This window comes from Cyrtonyx montezumae, unplaced genomic scaffold (assembly GCF_038088225.1).
Source record: "Cyrtonyx montezumae isolate F1298 unplaced genomic scaffold, pur_monq_1.0 scaffold_4, whole genome shotgun sequence".
In the NCBI taxonomy this organism is placed as follows: Eukaryota; Metazoa; Chordata; class Aves; order Galliformes; family Odontophoridae; genus Cyrtonyx; species Cyrtonyx montezumae.
The window spans coordinates 33,143,064-33,164,018 of NW_027072045.1; the positions used below are offsets into that span (position 1 = coordinate 33,143,064).

Here is a 20,955-nt window from a genome sequence, read left to right on the forward strand (position 1 = left end):
ACTCCATTTTGCAATTCTAACAGACTACCTCACATATGGGTAAATCTACTTTGACACTGGGATCTTTAATTCTTCAGCAAAGACTTCTCTAGCAGTACTGAAGCCATCTGCAGCACCTGTCACTTCTTTCTAAGAAAGCTCCACAGACCCTGCTCAAACCTGGCACGTGTGCTGTCTGGACAGAAGTAGCCTACATGTGAGCAGCTCCAAGCGCTGGCCATCATCTCCACCACAGCTAAACCATGTCTGTGCTGCAGAATGGGATCTAGGTCAGGCAGAGGTAGGGCAGAGCTAAAAATAGAGCCCACGTCCTTGCATGACCTTAGAGCTAAAGCCAGTACTAAAATGCACAAAGCGATACTTCCCAGCCTCTTTAAACTGTCCAAACCTCCTCATGTTCATATGAAGACAACAGGAGACCTCAGAAGGAAAACAGAAAAAATACCAAAAAATGCAGAAAAAGCAACATTTTGCCCCAAGGCATACAAATGTGGAGAGCATGGGATAGAGCAAAAGGATGGAAATAAGATGAGAAGGAAGAAAGACAAAACACTTGTGAAGTGTTCCATATTTTGGCTTGGTTAACCAAGCTGAGGTGGTTCGGACTACCTTTTTTTGCCTGCTTTGAATACTGAAAAGTCAGTTATTGTTAGAGAGCCAGATGTGTGGCAAGCCGCTGGGAATACAAGTAGTGTAGCAGCAAGAACCAAAAACAGAAAAAAAAGAAGAAAAAAAAAAAGAACCACCACACATTCATCAAAACAGAAAGGGAAGTTTTGCCTAGGGAAGCCGAGAGCAGTCGTGTGATGGATGGTAATGGAGCTCTAAAATGCCTACGTCAGCATCTTTGTTAAAACAGCCACGCAGACTAGGAAAATGAAACCAGCAGAAAGTACAGCAAAAAGAGCCCACACTGAAAGCTTCAATCAGTTCAATCAGTTATCTGTCATTTTTTTTTAATATCTAGCCTTGTTCCTTGACATGTACTAGATAGCATCCAGACCACGACAGCTGCTTCCTCCTCACTGCATTTCCCTGAGCTCCAGCTAATGCAAAAGAAAACTGGGTTTGTGTGCTTAGAAACTCAACCTAGTATATATTTTCATATCTCATTAGGGACATAACTATTTTACTTCAAATACAGTACTTCTGAAGGCCAGCCCACATCAAAAAACCTCTGAGCCTCAAGAGTCAAAATGTAAGAAAAAGAACAAAAATAATCAGCATCAATTCTGGTACAGCTATCGCTAGCCTGGTTTTTGAACCCACGTTTCTTTTTTATCCAGTAGTAAACTGTTTTGGGTTGCACACATGAAATATCTGCTCAGATATGGAAAACATATCTGTAGGCAGAAGGAGAGGGAGATTGGTCTTGTGCAGCTGGTCCAATCAACCAGAAACCTGGAAAGCGTAAGAAAAAAAAACAGCAGTTTACATTGCCAATGAGTTAATGATATACAATCCTAATGATGGGAACTTAACCTTACCAGAGCCTGATCTACTGAAAATTCAGACAAGCTGCTCTGGCATCTTCCTTTTGTGGTTAATGCTAGAGACAAGAAAACTATCTTGCAGCTTGTTATGTTTTTATGATTTTTGTTGTATTATTGATATTCCACATCATAACATCATGTGGTGTATTGGGAGTAATTTCTCTTAACACAGCTTGCTTGCCAAACTTCAGCTGCATTCCTTCTCACCGCCAGCAACGCTGATGCCAAATCTCCTGTCTGCAGTGGAGATTTGTCACTATCTGCCTTCAGCTTAATGGCAAAAACACGTTCACATCCATTCAGCAGCATCCAGCGCAGCTGGAGATGCATCTTTTCTCCACCCCAGATGGACCATGCACCACCTCCTTTTTCAAAAGCAACAAGGAGTCCCAGAAAGGGAGAGCAGTTCAGAACAGCTCTGTTTCCCACTCCATGGGTCCCTATTTTTATTCTTTGCTTTTGCCTTTATAGATAACTTCAGGATCACTGCAATCCCTCCTACCTCCTAATAATACTGAGACATGCTCCAATCTTCCTTCCAATAACAATTCAGCAGGGAACCCAAAGAACAGATGCATACAACCTTCCTCCCAAAAATGTTAAACATTCCTAACATTTTTCATTGTCAGATATTAGAAGAGCACAAACAGAACTTACAAACATGCCTGCTTCCACACTGCCGGTGACGGTAACTGTGTGTTACCAGACGTCAATGGCCAAGAATACTGGCAGGATTACTTGCAAGCTCTGAGGTGAGTTCAAAGTCTGCAAAATACTCAATCTTTCCATTATTCATCTCAGCTTATTTTCAAAGTTACGACCAACTCTGCTCACCGATAAGAAACAGATGAGAGATAACAAGCTTGTCTAGTTATCTAATTGCTCGGCAAATTATGAATATTTCAGTAACAGACCAAAAGCCTCAGAAGTTTCCCCTGCAGACATCCTACTACCTCTCCTTCCCCCCCTGCTTCTAGTTTCCTATACACTAAGGGTACAGGAAATGGCCGTGTCGTGTTTTTCAAACATCTCCATGGTGATGCCCACGAGTTGCTCAGCAGTTCCTGCTGTGATCCCACAGAGTGCCTGGGCAGGGTGGCTCTCAGCATTCCACTTCTATCAATTCAGAGAGTAAACTAGAATTCCAGCCAGACACGAGCTGCAAGCACTGGTTAAGAACTAGTGGCCTGTATTCATTTCATGGGAATTAAGCTACACTAAAAAATAGTGTACAACAACAATAATCACAAGCTCACACTTGCCACCCCTAAGTACATTAACACTCACAACCTACCTGCAGCCCATACAGCCCTCAAAGAATGCCTCAAAACAAATGCAAAGCTTGCTTGGCGGGCACTCCATACTTCTCAAGAGCACTAACTACAAACACGTAAGGCAGATACCTCTCTGGAGATGGATAGCGGCACGATGCCTCAGTCCTGCACAGAGGGGATGGAAAGACAGGCCCAGACTGATCAGGTCATGACTCCACAGACACAAGAGTGTGCATATAGCCTCCAGTGACTTGCTGACCACACAGAGGGCAGAGCTGATGGCTCGCAGCAGAACAGCAGGCCGCCATGACCACAGCCACGTAACAGGCTGTGTCACTATGCATGTGCTGCGCTGAGCCGGTAGCAGCAGCTCCCAGTGCTGAGCTGCAGGGGGCTCCCCTTCCCTGCGCTGTATGCTGCAAACAAATCCAATTGCTCGGATAATTTCAGATGGTCTAGAAATTGAAAAGCACTCCTTGTCAGGTGTGTGAAAGTAGACATGCGGACTAACCGTTTAATTATGGGATGCTGTCACTCCAAGAGGAACAGTAAGCTCCTCACCAGCACAAATAAGTCTGGCGCTCAGAGCCCACAGGAGACCCCTGTCACAAATTAACAGGAAGCACATAGACCTGCATACCTACAGCAGCATGAGAAATGCAGAAACCCAGGAACACGAACCCAAATAAACTGCAGCAAAGGAGATGAGGAAGAATTTAAATCTCCGGTCACGTAGACAGCGGAGCTCTCCTCAATCAGATGGGTGATGCTCAGATTAGCAAGGTATTAAGGAAAGCAAGGCAGTAACACCAGTGAGGTGCTGCTCAAAAATAGCCAAAGCCTGGCCTGCCTGTCCCGGCCACATTGGTGCTGACCACAAAGCTTGGGGGAGAGGAAGGGAGCTGGCAAGGAAAGCAGAGCACAGCTGGAAACCGCCTCAGCACATCAAGCCAAAAAATGAATAGCAGAGCAGATAATGAAGCAGCAGCCATGTCAGAGAGAGCACTGCTCCTCCAGCAGCGAGATGCAGAAGGGTCGGTGGGAATAAACTCTTCCCTCAGGCAAACAATCAGGATGGAATACCTGTGCTGCATGCCTGAGTAAGCAAGCAAAACAAGGGAATATCCAATACGCTGGTGCTCCTGACAAACAGGATCTAGCAGTGGGATCACCTGCACGGGGGGATCGTTCCTTGTGGGGAATCTCTGGCGAGATGCAGCTGAAAGCAGCAGCTGGGGGGAGCAGTTACCAGCTCAGCAAACAGTGGCACAGTCATGTCTTGAGCCTCTACATGCCGTCCAGCACTGTGCTGCTAGCAGGGACACCTCCCACAGTGCCCTCCTCGCTGCAAAATACGCTCAGTGTTCCCTATGGACCTAAGGGACACACACACACACAAGTATTTTAGTCTCCTGAACAGACTATTTTAGGAGAACATACCGAACAGGGGCCAACCTGACACTGTGACTGCTCTTCTGACCAACGCTACGTTCAGCCAGTCCTGCTCTGTGGGACTGCCCCTTGATGCTTGCTCTGGCAAGCATCCCACAGCTAGATCTAGCAAGTACAAAGAAAAAATTAAGATAGTGCAAAGCTGATAAAACATGGCATTTTAAAAGGAGGTCATAAAAAATCGTCTTTCATGTAGAAAGATGGTGAAAAATTGACGAGCCTCTGGCACTGTCAGCTTCTCATGAAAGCCATACAGACCTTTGAAAGTGCCACTCAAACTGCTAAGGAAAAAACTCCACTGTTTTAGAAGAGATAAGATCGGGTACTATCAAATCTTCAAACCAAAAGATATTTAACAGTCACTGTAATGTGCATCTGGGGTTTGCTCGGGCTTTTTTTGATTTGGTTATTTCTGTGGCACTGAGGGTGGGGCCACACATGCAAAGACTGCAAAGCACATAAACATATATGAAAGCTGCTTTTAAAAGCAAGTGCGTTGTTACCTGTCCTCAGGCGCTCCAAAGCCTCCACTGGCTCTGAATATACCTACGTTCACAAATATTTCACGTGGGCAAGGGGATGAAAGTACCGCGGAATAAATCCAAATGAAATATGCAGTTCACCCCAAGTTGGAGTACCACAACAGCACTAAATAAGACAACCTATTACAGGTTTTTATTTCACATCATTAGTGAAATAACACAAGGACTTGATTTGATTCTGAGAAAAACTGGGGCTGGTCTGAATCATTCTTGAGTAGCTGAATTACCAAAGCCTGACAGCACCTGAGAGGCAGCATACAGGATAACCCTGACCATAGCAGGAAGACAGCATCTCTGGGCTCACTGTTCAACACGCTGCTCACTAGCAGACACCTTACAGCACAGCCCAACAGTAAAACAGCACCTTCCTTCAAGTACATGCAAAACAAGAGGATTTTGCATTCCCAGCTGCCTCACTGCCATTTCTTGCCCTGCCCAGAGGGCACAGCGGATCTGCAGGAGATGGGCAGTGCAGAGCAGTGCTGGAGGCTCTCCTCATTTTCTGGGTGAGTAACACGGAAGGATTAATGTTTACAAAGTGTCAGGAGATCCTGGGAAAGAGCAGCACGAGCAGCAGGAAGGACAGCACATATAAACAGCACCGGGACAAAATCAGGAAACTTATTTCACAACTTCACTAAAAGCCATTTTTTGCTAAGTAACCAACTTCCTTGCACTCTCTGTTAAATAAAATATGAAGGGCAGGAAGGGATGTAAAATATACAGCATGCACTTACATAAGCAGTAGGCTCTGTTATTCTAAGTGCTGCACAAATTGCTGATGACAAAGGGATGTACAATCCCCTGACAAGGGCACAAACCTCAGGGTAAATCTGCAAGCAAAGAAGTTTCATAGCAACAACTGTTGCATCCTGATTCATCTTGGTGATCCACATCGAAACAGGCACTACAATTAGCAGAAATCTCTCTGTTCTGTGTGTTGCCTAGTCGGTCCAAACAGCTGAAAGGCAGAACCAAACCTCAAGACAAAAGTTAACCAATGGAGGATTGTCCCAGATCACTGGCATTATTGTGACAAATAATACAGCGCTCCTGTTTACATGGCACATCCTCTATCCCTTGCTTTCCCAAAATTTGATCGAAATTTTGCTGACATCTCCAAGTTCAGTTATGAAAATGTAACTGCATCCCTACTTGCGAACAACCTTTCACTTTCAGTATTAGAATGTGGGGTAAAGTATTTTCTGATTATCTTCTTACCACCCTGTATTTGCAACGGGGACTTTATGGTGGCTTTTAACTTGCAGCCAGACAAGCAAGCTCTGGATGAAGACTGTGCTATGCTGTCCCTGCAGCTTCTTTACAACAGGATGTGTGAAGGTCCAAGAGAGCAGCATGCAGGTCTTTAGGGGACCCCATACTACTCCGTCTGTCCATATGGGACTACAAAGCATAACAGATCCCTGCTGCAGCTCCAGAACTCCAGGTCTGCCCCAAGCTACGTGTCAGCCTGCGGCTGCCACCTCCCTGATTACTCAGAGGCTCAACAGAACCAAAGTTGTCTGCATACCCTGAGTGACTTCTGAGTATAAGCTTTCATATGAAGTGGAAAAAAATAATCCTTCTGTTTATCTACTTTGAAAGGGACTTGTAGACAGGAGTTCCTTCTTATTCGAAAACACTTTTCAAACCTCTACATAAAGCTATATATATCGATACAGACACATGATGTGTTTGACAGCTGGACTAGCTGATCTTAGTGGTCTTTTCCAACCTTAATAATTCTGTGATTCATCAGAAGAGCAAGCTGAACTGCATTACACCAGAATCTAACGACGCTAAAAGAAAGGCAGTATTCATCCCAAACTGAGACCTAGACAAAAACAGCGGGTGCTCGTGCCCTCTGCAGCTTTTGACTCCCTATTTTTTCCTTCTAATCAGCAGCACACCTGCTCCCTCCTCTGTCCTTTCCCCACTCTCCCGCATTTCCCCATAAGCCCTGCCCACCTTCTCTTCCTTTTCCTCTTTCAAGGGTTTTCAAAGGAAGGAGAACCAACCTGAGAAGACTGCAAACCAACGACAGCCCCGTTCAGCAGTGAGCTCCGGCTGCTGCAATGAAAGGCACAGCAGGCCCTGTAATCACTCAAAATAAACTCCTCTGACAGCAGCTCCTGTGCTGACCGCTCGGTTATGCCTCTGCAGACTGTTACAGAACATTAAGCATTAACAAAAATTTTGCCCCATATAAATCTCATTCGGTAACAGTGCTTTCAGTCTGACTAACTCCAAATCATTGGATCCATTCTTTTCCCACCCTTCCTTCACAAGATGGTTAAGAACTAGTGGCCTGTATTCATCAGGCTGCTGCACAGAGTGAAAAAGCTTGCAAGTAGTCCCTTCGCTAAATAGCTGTAATTTTAGTACATGGGGAAGATAACTCTACCATTGAAAAATATTTATGGTTTAGGAGTGGGTTGTTTATGTAAGTTCAGTAGCTCAGAAATCAAACAGGCACAAAGTTTTCTCCTGGCTGAGGGATCACTCTGGCCTCCTGGAACAGTTCTTTCATTTCTCCAAAACGCAGCCCCACGCAAACAGCTGCTGTTTCAGAATGAGTAAGCTGTGCAAGGAGAACCCTGAAAACAAGGAAACCTTAATGCAGCTGAAAGTTGTTTTGAGTTCTCATTTTGAATTTGCAATAGCGATTCTGCACATCCTAGCTTCGGTGCTTCCCAGGACCAGAAACCCTCCTCTTCTGAAGCAACTATCCACTATCTCTCTGCAACTGTACTAACACAATATACAGATCCATGAGGCTTGCTCAAGTCAGATCTTTGTTATTCTACCTGAAATACTGTGCACAACCCACATGCAGAGGGGCTGAACAAAGCCAGGGCCTTGCTGTGGATTTAGGTAGGGTGTGACAAATTTAGAACAGACAAACAAACGGACATAAAAAAAGCTTCTCAGATTAAAAGAAAAAGAATAATTAAGACACAGAAGGAGTTAGAAATAATGTGGGAAAAAAAGCTAACAAAAGATTAAGAAATCAAAATCAAAGATGCATCAAAACCAGTGGTCCTCCTAGGACATCATCATTGTAGCTGTTTAACCCTCACACTAGCCACAAAGCATTAGCTTCCCCAGTATAAACAAACTGGGTTGAACCAAGTTAAACCTCACAGTTTCAACAACACTGTCATCTTTACTGATGAAAAATCTACTTGCCTGCTAAAGGGATCTTTTTAACAGTACCACGTGTACTGCTGGTTACAAGAAGCTGCTGGTTTCTACCAAAGGAGAAAGCAACCTAAAGCATTTTGAAGCTTAACTGAATAAAACTAGTTGCTTGAATGAAGAACTCTCATCTAGAGGCTGAAAAGAGAAACTTCAGTTCTTAAAATTCACTTGAGAACACAGAATTTGACTTGGCGCAGAATTTCACCAAGTTCCAGACAGGATTTTCTCTACAGCCATAATACACAACCTCCTGAAAAGAACAAATACTGTTTGTCTCCAAGATATTTGTCCAGGCAAAGTGGCACACTACAGGATTTCTGGACTATGAATTATATAGCTAAACACTACCAAGATGTGTTCATAGATAGATTCATAGATTCATAGGTTCATAAGGTTGGAAAGGACCTACAAGATCATCTAGTCCAACCATCCTCCTAACACCATCCCTACCCACTGAACTACTAAATCAAATCCCTTAGCACCTCATCTAAACGCTTCTTGAACAGCGCTAGGGATGGTGCCTCAACCACCTCCCTAGGCAGGCCATTCCAGTGCCTGACCACTCTTGCAGAGAAAAAATGTTTCCTCAGGTCTAATCTAAATCTTCCCCGGCGCAACTTGTGGCCATTCCCTCTCGTCCTGTCATTATTTATCAGGGAGAAGAGGCCCACCTCCTCCTCACCGCAACCCCCCTTCAGGAAGTGGTAGAGTGCAATAAGGTCTCCTCTGAGCCTCGTCTTCTCCAGACTAAACAATCCCAGCTCCCTCAGCCGCTCCTCATAAGACTTGTGCTCCAGACCCCTCACCAGTTTTGTTGCCCTTCTCTGAACACGCTCCAGGGCCTCAATGTCCTTCTTGTAGTGAGGGGCCCAAAACTGAACACAGTACTCGAGGTGCGGCCGCACCAGAGCTGAGTACAGGGGGATGATCACCTCCCTGCTCCTGCTGGCTACACTATTTCTAATACAGGCCAGGATGCCGTTGGCCTTCTTGGCCACCTGGGCACACTGCCGGCTCATGTTAAGCCGAGCATCAACCAACACTCCCAGCTCCTTTTCCTCTCTCATGTTGAACTAGATGCTTTTTCTCCACATCCCGTGCACAAAGACAGCACCTGGTGCAGTGTGCTTGCTGTGCCAAGCATCTGGAACAGCCCTTAGTATTCTCTCTTATTCTGGCATCTAACTGTAAGTTTCCCTGGTTACTATAACATCGGGAACCCAGCTGAACCAAAAAGCAGCTTGAGAAATCCCTCTGTTCTCAAGACTGACCAACACAGGACTAAAAAAAACCCCAATCAACCAACAACAAAAAAACCACCAACCGCCAAAGAATGATTACAAAAACAACAACAACAAAAAAACACATCAGAAAACAAACTTTCTAGCAAAGAAAACTATGGGTTTCCTCAACTGGCCTTTGTCTATATTTTGGAGAGGCAATAGAAAATATACTCAGTTACAAGGACCAGTGGTAAGTATGAAGACTGGATAGAAAGAAAGGGTAAAGAGCTGCCGACAGGACACCATCTAAGGGAAACTTTCTACAAGCAATACTTAAGCATGCAGCCCACAATGCACACAATATATTCACCACTGGATAGCCTGCTGGCCAGCTTCCTCCTAACACTTCATGTGCCTATTGCACAATTATGTCTCTTACAAATGCATAATATCATATATAGCAGAACACATTCAGTGAGTGAAAGTAAGGCCCCAGTATTTTTCAAATGTTTTCCAAACTACTCCAATAAACCTTCTCCATAAACTATCGGAATATGATCAAGCACCAAATTCAATCTCCTTAAAACTTTGTACTTAAATCGCACAGACCAACATGAAAATGAAATGAGCCGCAGCTAGGAACTGCTGCTGCTTTCACCCCAAGCTGAGCATGCTGCAAGCCAACAATACCAACATCAAGCATTTCAGATGCCCACCTGAATCCAGCTCCTGCACACCTCGGGTTACCTGTTCCAGCAGAGTTAAACAATCCCCTTGCAGGGACTCAGATCCCCTCCTGTCTGGCCCTTGATCTCCACCCTTCTCTCTTATGCAACTGCATGGTAGAAAACTCCTATTTTCCTGGCTGGGCTTTCTGCTGGGTGAGGCAGCCAAACCAGCTGCGCAGTCACACAAGCACAAGGAAGTCCTTCCCCTTTCGGTGGCGGCAGCGAGTCATCAGAGCAGCTCAGTTGAATGTCGAAACCGTGCCTTGAGTTTCCTAATCTCCCTTTCTATTTTTAACTGGAGTCATTCCCCCCCTTCCCTGCCATGCAAGCAGCTGCAGAGAGCAGCTGGTGACAACAGAGCACTCCATCAGGCTGGTTTTCCTGGAAAATGCCATCCACAGCCCCACAGCAAGTGCACAAGGAGCAGCTGATAACGCTCTCCAGTGCTCCCCTGCACACACAGCTCAAGATAGGTGAAAGTGGGCTGTCTTCTCTCTCTCTGTCCTTCAGGTCCTGTGCACAGAACAGCTGAACATCACTACCCAGCCTACCAAAGGACTGCTGCTCTCCTGTTGCAGCTCATGTAATGCAGCTGAAGTCCCAGACAGCACCTTAAGAGAGCTTAAAACGTCCAAGGAGAAAGGCACAGACGTACTGGAGAAGCAGCTCTCAGGACAGCCAGCCCCTAACTTAGCTGCAGGAGAACCTGAACCACTTGACAGAAGTGGGACTGAGGGTCCCACAGAGTGCTCATAGGTTTAAGCTTGTCTCCTCCCTGTGCACCAGATTTAGGCATAACCTACACAGACCCTTAATTCTCTCCCCGTGTAGTGGAACAGCTTTAAAAAGACAGTGCACAGTCACCCTGTAAAGTTAGCCAAGCAAGGAGGGCACTTTCCTATGCAGCCAGAGCTGCTCTGAACCTCTGTGGGCTGATGGAAGGCAGGGATGCAGAGCACAGGCTGTGCAGGGCACCCGGCCATGTGGAACTGCACGAAGCTGGGCTCTCAAGAGTCTTACCAGGAGCAAATGCTTCCAGTAGAGAGGTGGAAACCCAGCAGGTCACCTGCCTGAGAGTTCTGGCTGAGAGCTCAGCATATCAAAGGGCAAAACTTGGTGAGAGCAAGTTAAAACACTGATTCTGGCACAGGGCTGCACAGGTTCAGCCACGCATGCTTTTGGACGTGGACAGTTGGAGGTAAGCCCTTTTTCTTTCATCCTAACAGCCACAAACATGGAAAAAGAAAATACTTTATCTTCTCCATATAACACGTATGTTACCTGCTATCTACAGTACAAGTACTTGAACAAAAGAAGCTTATTGGAAATGTCACTGATAGAATTTAAAGCACATGCGGACAGGACAAACAGATAAGAACTATCAAAACACTGAAGAAATCACTTTCTTAAATGCCTGCTAAACAGGAGTCAGGGAAACCCTAGTGTGGATTCAAGCATGTCAAGGCGCAGTACCTTCACAGCTCAATCTGACAGATTCAGTCCACTTGGATTCTAGGAAACAAAGCCACCAATCAAATCAGCCCATCAGCCATTAATTTGTTTAAAATTAAGCTTTGTTACTGAGTCACAGTACTTATGGGCAGCTGAGTAATGCTGCTGTAGCAGGAGATGGGACTCAGTGGGTGCTCTGTGGCTGCTCCTGCCCGAGGAGCGAAGCCTCGCGGTGAGTACCCAGCCCTGCTGGGAGATCTGACAACTGCTCCCCGCTATTCAGACAGCAGCAGCCCACAAGGGCACACTGCAATTACTGCTGCGTGGATAGCTACACATCTTTATTGCTGTTCTCTGCAAAACCCCTCCTGGCCTCCAGCTACTTCAACAAAGACAGGACACTGATCTCACAATCCACCCAAGCTGCTGCAGCTCCTTGCTTGCTCCTGTGACATAAAAATGTTACCTAACTATACATATATACACCTGTTCTTCCAGCACAGCAGCAAGATGTAAGTGAACTTGACTGAAAGCCTGGCTTTTCCCTCAGCCTTACCTTCCTGACCCAGTTTGTGGTGAGGGCCATGTGCCTTAGCAGAGGGAAGGAGGTTCCCTCCTGCTCCCAGCCTGCTGGACTCGGTCACTTTCCCAACCAGAACAGAACGTGCAACAGCAACAAAAGCCTGTTCTGAACAAAGACCTGCAAATCGCTTTGCTTCTTACCTCCTGGAAGAAGGGAGTTTAGGGGAGAGGAACCCCTCTAGCATGTTGGGGAATGGCTAGCTAGGCAAAGCCATGAATCAATGGAGGCCTTATGAGAATCAGTAGGGCCTTATGAGTTGTAGCAAAATGCTGAGCGCTGTACCCTCAGCAAGGGCAGCACATAGCAATATGCAGGTGCAAACAAGGAACAGTTGGTGAGAGTAAGGCACAAAGGCACGTAGCTAACTTGCTTAGGGTGGAACTTTCTCAGGGTATCACTGACCAGTCATGTATGTGATGCTAACGCCTGTATCCAATCACTTTGCAACATTTACTTTAGCTGCTGTTAGGAAAAGGTATATCTGTAAGACACAAAGTAGAATAAAGTAAGCTGTGCTTATCAACTATGTTGGCTGGCTCGTCACGTGTTCCCCCGCCAACATCCCTCCACACCAGCAGTGTCTGCAGGCACTGGGACCTTGTGTTAATGATTTTCCCAGTAGTGTTGGATATGTGGTTGTTATCTGCCTTCCTGCCTCAATCTGCATAACCAAATCAACTGGAAGATGAGGAGGGGACTTTAAACAGAGGTAAATGCCTCAAAGCTCACTTATCCCATCCTAGTTTAAAAATACATTCCATTTATGTGTGTACACATACACACACACAAAAATCAACGCCTGGAGGTCTCCTCAGTGTATGTAAGCATATGTCTGTGTATGCAAACCAACAGCTCAGTGATAGATCTGCCCAACCTCATCCAGCTTCCACAGAGAGATTCCAGAGTAGAATTACCTGCAATTGTCCTCAGCGTCACTCTATCAGCATTGATTCTGTAAACCTCTGCCACTCAGCACACCGATGAAAAAAGTCAGAACTAATTACACGGCACACTACAGGCCACAGGTTCCTTGTTGCACAAATGACACCGTGTCTACCTAGGTCAGTACGTAACAATGGGGAACAGGATAGCAGCCAACTTGATAAATCACTTCTGACAAGAAATGCATTCAAATTTGATTAAAACATTCCTTCCTGCTCCTATAGATACTATCTCTGTGCTGTATTTTCCTAGCCACCTATGGCTGCATGGGTTAGGAGCCCAGAAGGCACAGACTGCAGCCAGCCCTGTTCTCCCATGGCTGAGGTGGGGCTAGGAGGAGAACAGGTTGACGACTATTGCAGGTAATTAGGAGCAAGCTTTTGGAACACCTTTTAAACATGTTTAATCATTATGCATTTAAATATTGCATGTGTCCAAGCAGATGCAACTTAGTATCATGTACAGCCCTAAACAAGTTAAAATAAATATGCTTAATGAAGTTTTCCAAAGTATTTGCAAAGCTTTTTCATTGTTAATTGTCACTTTTTCCTTTCCTACAGACTTCAGCCAGGACATATTTAGACAGAGGGCTACAAGGAAGAACAGCCTGAAGTGGTTACATCATTTTCCTTCCAAAGGACAGAACACTGGGAGTTACGCTTCCAGTTAAGCAGCTGTTGCTTCACTTCATGTCTACCTTCCCAAGCACTGCTGGGGATGATGACCACCACAAAACGCCTGAAGTCAGCCATGGAGTGCTCACCAGTTTGTCCAGGATCAGGAGAAGAGCTGTGTGACAGAATGCTAGATCTGAGGCTGGCTGCTGGCACTTCAAAGAAAGAGCTAACACCGAGCTTCAGCATTTCTCTGTAGCTCTAGCAGCACTGACGCTGGCTGGGGAGCATCCTTCCTGAAGCCTGGCTGCAGAAAGGCCTTCTTTGTCCTGACATCTTACATCTGCCTAAGTGCTAGAAGCAAAAGGTCACAGAAAGTAGATTATACTGAGTCACCTCCTTCCGTGCTCATCATGAAAGAAGGTACATACAACCAGATGAAATCCAGCACCGAAGGTGGGAAGGTAAAGCCTACTGGAAGTAAGAGGCCCTACCTGCTCACATCGAGGTGACCCAAGTCCCAAGCACTGCAGCACAGCTGAAGGCAGACAGTGGTGTGGTACAACTGCTTTGATAAATCCCTACATTAGGCAAACGTAGCTCACAGAGAAAGTATCCCAAAAACCATTTAAGTATTGTTTTTTCCCTTTAAGTAATCCGTTTCTGATCACTGATGCAAAAAATCAGCAAAAACATGCTCTGGGACCATAAAGAAGTTGATCACATCACCATTTGCTTTAAAACACTGCATTCAACAGTATTTCGAGGACATATTTTTAAACACTTTTAAATACATAGCCCATTTTCTTCAAAATGACATTTTTTGTCTTAACCACAATGCGACTGCCTGATCATCTGAAAGGAAACATCTTACTGTACTTGATTACTGTTTGCTGTGAGCATCAGACCCTCTCCTTCATTTAGTACCATGATGTGCCAAAGAACCCACACCAGTGGGAGACTGCTGCCCATTACTCTGCTTCAACATTTCATCCCCAAATCTAGCAATCTAGTTTATAGTAAACACTCCATGCAATCTGTAGCACAGATCCCTCCAGGGATGCTGTGAATGCAACAAGCCTCCTCAAGCTTATTACTTCTAGCTCCAAGGTGGGTTTTTAAACCACTTTTCCTAAGCTGGAATGTCTTTTTGAAGCAAACAGAAAGTTGAGAACATTGGTAACTTGCAAATAGCTTTAAGGGAATGTTCAGCACTCTCAGCTTTACGACCCAAGAAATGAAGCACTTCTTATTAACGAGGTAAAAAGGTAAAAACTCGCATCTCAAAAACGCAGCTGTTCTGGCCATTACTACTCTGCCTTTCTGAGGGGTTTCAGACAGCAGATGTGAATATTCCTGCTCGATATACATGAGCTCAAACAGTCTAGTAGATAAAAAGACAAGAGCAGTGGACCACAAAAAAAAATATCATTTTTCCTAACAAGTTTGAAGAGGAAAATCCAAAACCACTTTGTCTGTATTACCGCATTCAAAGCCATTATCAATTCTGTGACTGAAGCAGTTAAGAGAGGATGTTTGTTTTTGAAACTGAAGAAAGCCCATCAAATATACCGTAATTGGGTTCTGACATATACTAGAAGCATTAATTAATACCTTGTAGATTTGCAAGTCCACCTTCCAAACAAACTTCCACAACTGCCTGCTATTTATCTGTATCCAACACGAAGGGTGACTCTGGTAACTGTGCTCCCAGAGAGGAACACTGTGTCATACAACGTGTGACTCACAGAGCAACGTCCGGAGGAAACCACACTTCTGTTTCTCCCCCTATAAAAAAGTCAACCTGCTTTTAAGTAGAACCACCTTACCCAAACACAAATCTTTCTGCCAACAGAGAAGCTCATTTCATCTTCGCTGGAACACATGTTGAAAAGCAAAGGTGTACTTTAAATCACCAGCAAAAGTGATGGTCACACCACCTGCCACCAGAGTCACCTGGAAGCTCAGCTGAAAGCTTCCCCTGCTGCTCCTCCTCCAGAGGGGCACTAGGGAAATATGCCATGAACATGTGGCTGTACTCTGACCCCACGCCAGTTTTGCAATGCCCAACACTCTGGCTGCCCTGCCCCAGGGCAGCTCCCCAGTCTGTCCCTCCTCCATCTGACACTGCACACGGTCACGAGACTCCACAGAATTGCAACAGCTCGGGGGGATCGCAAGAACTCATGCTCCCCAAGTGCTCGCTGTGACAGAGGTGTAAAAAGCTCAGCAAAAACACCAGTGGGGTCCCCACAAACCTGGAGGTCTTCCAGAGCACGAGACCTTTTGCTGCAGATCAATGGGGCACACTGCCAGCCATGCAAACAGCCTGAGCTCACTGCAGCCTCATCTCACCACGTGTGCAGGGCATGCACACCTGCACTGCCTCAGCAGGGACTCTGCCATCCATCAGGCTCTGGGATGGCACAGTGCAGTATGACTGCAGAAAAAAATCACGGTGGCACAGTATGTTACTGCCATCCAATCACACAGCGCACGTGCAATGAGGCACCCATATCAAAACAAGTGATTAATGCTACTGCAGTAGCATTTTAACCTAGAAGAAGGAAGCTTTCAATAAAGTGACAAAGAACAAGCTGCTCTTTTCAAACTCCCTGTTGCAGCCAGTGGGACACTTGTCACATGGCAGGGAGCTTTCCACATGTGACTCCATCCCACATCAACACCTACAGCTCCCAGCCTGCCAAGTGCCACTCCTATTCTCGATCCACTTATTTTATTTCTGAGAAGTCTCATTATCCAGGTGTGTCCAAATCATCTGGCTGAAGAAGTCACCACAGAGGAATGTCAGTTTGGTTTAGCTGTCCCAAAACCAAAACCTCAACCCAGATGCTTCTGTTATAGGCACCTAACAGTTCATTTACTCACCAAATGCTGTAATGGGACAATGATTTTTCCATCAAAGAGTTAATTGCTTTGTTATCTGCCCTATATCTCACTACAACCCTGCTGGCTCTGTATACTAGCAGTTTGGCACATAGCAAGCGTTCTGGCTTCTGTAAAGGCTTTGACAGAGCAAGCTTTGTTTGCTTTAATCAGAAAAATGGCACGAAAGGATGGAAGGCAGCTGCTGCCATCCAGGAGCAACAGAGAACCTTTCCAAAAAGCAGCCTCACTGATCTGAGGCAAAGCTGGCTGAATATAGCAAGTCACTGATTTATTATGTATAAACAGAGCCAAAATGGCCATACCTGGGGCTTACGCACAGCACTGCAAAGCAAACATTCTTCCTTTCAGAAAATGAAGGAGTTCACACCAAACGCACATTTCACTAACACACAGAACTGCTGGCTCACAGACCTGCCCAGTATCCCTGTTTTAAAACAGTGAGACGTGAAGTTGCACTAATGTTGGTTTCTATGCAAGGAAGGGGCAGAGATGTGAGAGAATATTTAATTTCCTCAGATTTCCTCTATTCTTCAGCACCATCACTGCACCTTTCTGCAAATGCCAACTGCAGGCTTTGCGGACACTCTCTTACCATCCAGAGGAGTTTCTTATTAACTCAAACACCTGAAAGCACTTTCCAGTAAAAGTGAAATTAACGTCTTCAAAAAAAAAAAAAAAAGCAAGAGTTAATATGTGCCTGTTTTTGCACCAGAGGTCAGTGACAGGATTTGTGTGTGTGGAAAAGGCTACTTCCCTTATCAATGATAAACCAGCTCAGCCTCACATCCCAAACACCGTTTGCATACCGTAAGAGTTGTACTGAATGCAAATCAGAGAGAAATTCAACACCTTAGCCTGCAAAATATTTGTGCAGCATGTCAGCAGGATGGTTAGGTGGGTTAAATGCTCCTAAACACACTACTGACACCTGCTGCTCCCACACTGAGCACCTTATCTCCTCCATCAGGCCCAGGTGGCAGACCCTGGGGGCCTTATACTCCCCTCAAAGACTCTGAAGATAAAACTCAAGTTATTGATTAATCACTGCCTCCAGCTCCCTTTTTTTTCCACCAGCATAACTCAAAGTAAACATTCAGAGGTTAAACAGCACTGACTCAGACATACCCACCTATCGAATGGCTTATTAATAAGCATGAGGTGAATTAATAGTGCAAAACAGGCCTTCAGTTATCCACTTCTGCCATGCTAAGGGCAAGGGGAACAACACCAGAGAAGCAAAGAGGAGCTATCTGCAGCACAGCCCGGTGTTACGCATCCTGTAGCAGCGCAGCAGGCACTATCAGTGCCTGGCAGGCGGCACAGCAGTGCCGTCACCTAACACGTGTTCTTTCGGCACCACTTCTGGCACCCAGGCACGCCACAAGCCTGGTTGGTTTCAAAGGCTGATCCGGTGAACGCCGACTGATAAGCAGATGGAAGAAAGCTCAGCGAGCCTGAGGCACTCATCGCAGAAGGATGAGGAGATCAACAGGGCAGCACGCGTACACAGCCCTTCCTGCTCCTCCCATCCCAGGAAAGGCAAACACAGGGCAGCACAACAGCACAGACTGCTTCTGGAACAGCCCAAAATGTGGCCATACTGGCAGCTCTACCAATTACTAGAGTGAGATAAAAGCATTCCTGGTTCCTATTTTTGTGTGCTGGCCTGCTTTATCTTGTTTTTATAGCCTTGACTGCTGTGAGGCAGACAAGAAACACAAAAGGACAAAGATCAAAGCGCTGGGTGCTTTGCACAGCCTCTGTGCTCCAGACACCAGGGACATTAGTAGGACCTACCGGGAGAGTGTGTAATGCTTCCTGTGGGAAGCACCTCGTATGCTGGAGAAGCACAGGGTACAGGCAAGCCTGGAAAACAGTGGAGATTCTATTACAGCAAAAGTTATGAAGTGTCAGCGAAGCTTTATTTCAATCTGATGCTAACAGCTGGCTACAACTACTGGGAGACACTAATACCACACAGATTCCCAAACTAGCCTCGTCACCTACAGCTGCTTCCCAGGGAAGCATTCACCAGCCTCCTCAGGCCTCCAAACAGGACCTCTAGCTCACGATAGGTTTACCTCTGGGGAACGTACTTACAGATCAGGCTGCCATTTGCTCTAGTCCCATTTCCTCCTTATAGGTTGTACAAGCACCAATTCTGCAGAAACATTACTCCTTGATAACCTGTGACACTCAGTTATTCTCCAGTGCATTATCCAAATCCAGAAATACTCAAACTAATTTGGTCCACGCTGGGTGAGGCAAACATGTAAATAAACTGGACTTCACCACCCTTCCCATGCTCTTGGAAATTCAAGCCACAGGAAACGTCTGTTTCTTTTTAAAGTTCTTTGCTGCTCCCAAAGGATGATGCTACTTGGATACTATCACACTGCATTATACCATTTCCTTGAGGAAGAAGCAATTATTTTCTCCCCACCCACTCCAGAGAGGCCTAATTCAGAAGGATATTCCACAGAGCTTCCCTTGACAGTTAAACACCATGCTTCAGAAGAATCACTGACAAAGGTTTTACCTCTGCAATTACAGCTCACAAAAACATAATTCTGTAATGAGTCTAAAGGAACTCAGAAGAGTACAGGTAAACATCTGAGGTTTCTGAAGAGGTAAACTTGCTCTCTTGTCCCATTTAGTTATGTAGCATTGGTAAGTTGCTTCGTTGTCTGCATTTCTGCAAAAAGTAAGGTGCTTAAACATGCTCTGCTCCAGCTGACTTAAAATCTCCAAACGCTACTGTGTCTACTACAGCTCACATGTAGCAAAAGGTAGCCAATGCATCTTAAGACTTCAGAAAACACACACTTAAATGAAAAGCAAGGTACTTCTTGCAAAGTATCCTATAAGCACAAGCAAAGACTATTTAGTCTATATGTTTACAGAGTTTCCATCCAAATTAATTGTTCAGACTGAACACAGAATGGAACAGCATTGGGAAATTTTGCAGAACCTGCAGATTGCTTAGAATGCTAACAAAGAGTTAAAATTCAGCTTTATTACGGAATCACAGAACTGTAGGAACTGGAAGGGACCTCTAGAGATCACCTAGTCCAACCCCCCTGCCAAAGCACCATCTTCCAAAGCGAAGTAATGTTTTTTGGTTCTTTATTATTTCAGCAGGGGAACCTCCCTGTCCTCCCTGTGCAAGTGACAGTAATTTTAGGTTTGCTGCAGCAGCTCTTACATGGATGGGAAGAGGGACTGGCAATCCCTGCATGCTGATGCTTTACATCCAAACATTAGATGAGAATATCTTGCAAGATTATTAAAGATCCATTGTACCCACAACAAAAGGCTTTAATCAGCTGGAATCACAGGCCCTTTGAAAACACTGCCTCCATATATAAAAATATGGCTCCAAAAAGATCATAATTCAAGCTCATAGTTTTGTGAAGTGTTTGTTACTGGAATAGTTAAGCAGAGAAAAGCTCTTCTTCACAGGCTTTCTGGCCTTCCCAGCTGATAATTTTCTGCCACTCATCAGGCTCTCCCTTATTGTTAGGAGAAGTAAAAAGGAACACTTTGTCTTGCACATTTGGTTTGGGTTTGCCTAAGACGGAGAGATTTCTTCCAAAGCAAATATTCCTGCAATGTAACAGGGTGTGTATGTATATACCAGGGGAGGAGAAAGGAAAACTGCCCTGCTGTAGATACTGAATTGTATTAGGAAAGACCTAAGGAGAGAGAGAATGTGAAACAGAAATAAAGTCTTTATTTTTCTATAGCTACATGCTAGGCATTGACTCAAAGACTAAAACCAGCCTGAATGCTCCAAGGTTAATATCCAATCCATCCAATAACAGAGATACTTTGTTACATTAGGAAAGATATAAGGAGGAAAGAACACAAAATAGAAATAAAATCTTTTTTTTTTTTTCTCCACAGCTACATGCACTACTCAGCCACCAAAGCCAGACTGAATGCTTCAAGGAAAATACTGCATCCATCCAAAGATATAGACTCCATTCCTGGCTTTTGCCAAAAGAAGTGTTATTTCTGCTTGGGTCAGACTGCCACCTTGATAGTTTACAGACTAGATTTCTGCATGTTCAAATTAAACTTCAGGAAAGCCAAACCCAACTGCAAAACTTGAAAAAGGTGTGTAAGCAGATGGAAATACCTGCAGGCCACTAAGGAGAAAGCTCTCATGCCATGCTGGAAGCTCAGCACAGTTGGGCAGCAGAAGAGCTGGCTGATGTTATGGAATAACTCCTCCATGCTGAAGAATGGTCCAACCCAACAAGCAGGAAGTGGTAGGAAGCGTGCAGGAAGGAGCAAGGAGCTCCCAAACGCAAAAGAAATATAGCGGCAGGGGCAGGAAACACACGTGGAATTGAGGAACGCTGTCTGATCATGCAGTGTTGGGGTGAAGTGAGCCAAAGAATTCTGTAGTTAATCTGGGGAGTGATGTGAAGGGTGTCTGGTAATACTGATTTCTCAATAATCTCATGCCCCACACATAACAGGGGAAGTCCAGCACAAGGATGATATACTGCTGATGTATGAAGATGAGGTTAGAG

At 45.1% G+C, this 20,955-nt stretch overlaps 1 protein-coding gene across 5 annotated transcripts in view; it reads right to left on the reverse strand.

Annotated features, from left to right (window-relative positions):
• SGMS1 (sphingomyelin synthase 1) overlaps positions 1-20,955 on the reverse strand; it is a 75,748-nt gene that overhangs the window by 21,647 nt on the left and 33,146 nt on the right. For 2 of the 5 annotated variants that reach the window (XM_065746472.1, XM_065746474.1), the window contains exon 1: positions 9,933-10,328. The exons of 2 other annotated variants lie outside the window; for them this stretch is intronic. The gene's annotated coding sequence lies outside the window, so the exon portion shown is untranslated. Of the gene's footprint in view, positions 1-9,901; positions 10,329-20,955 lie in introns of those variants that run through there. One more of the 5 variants, XM_065746471.1, reaches the window with a different exon arrangement.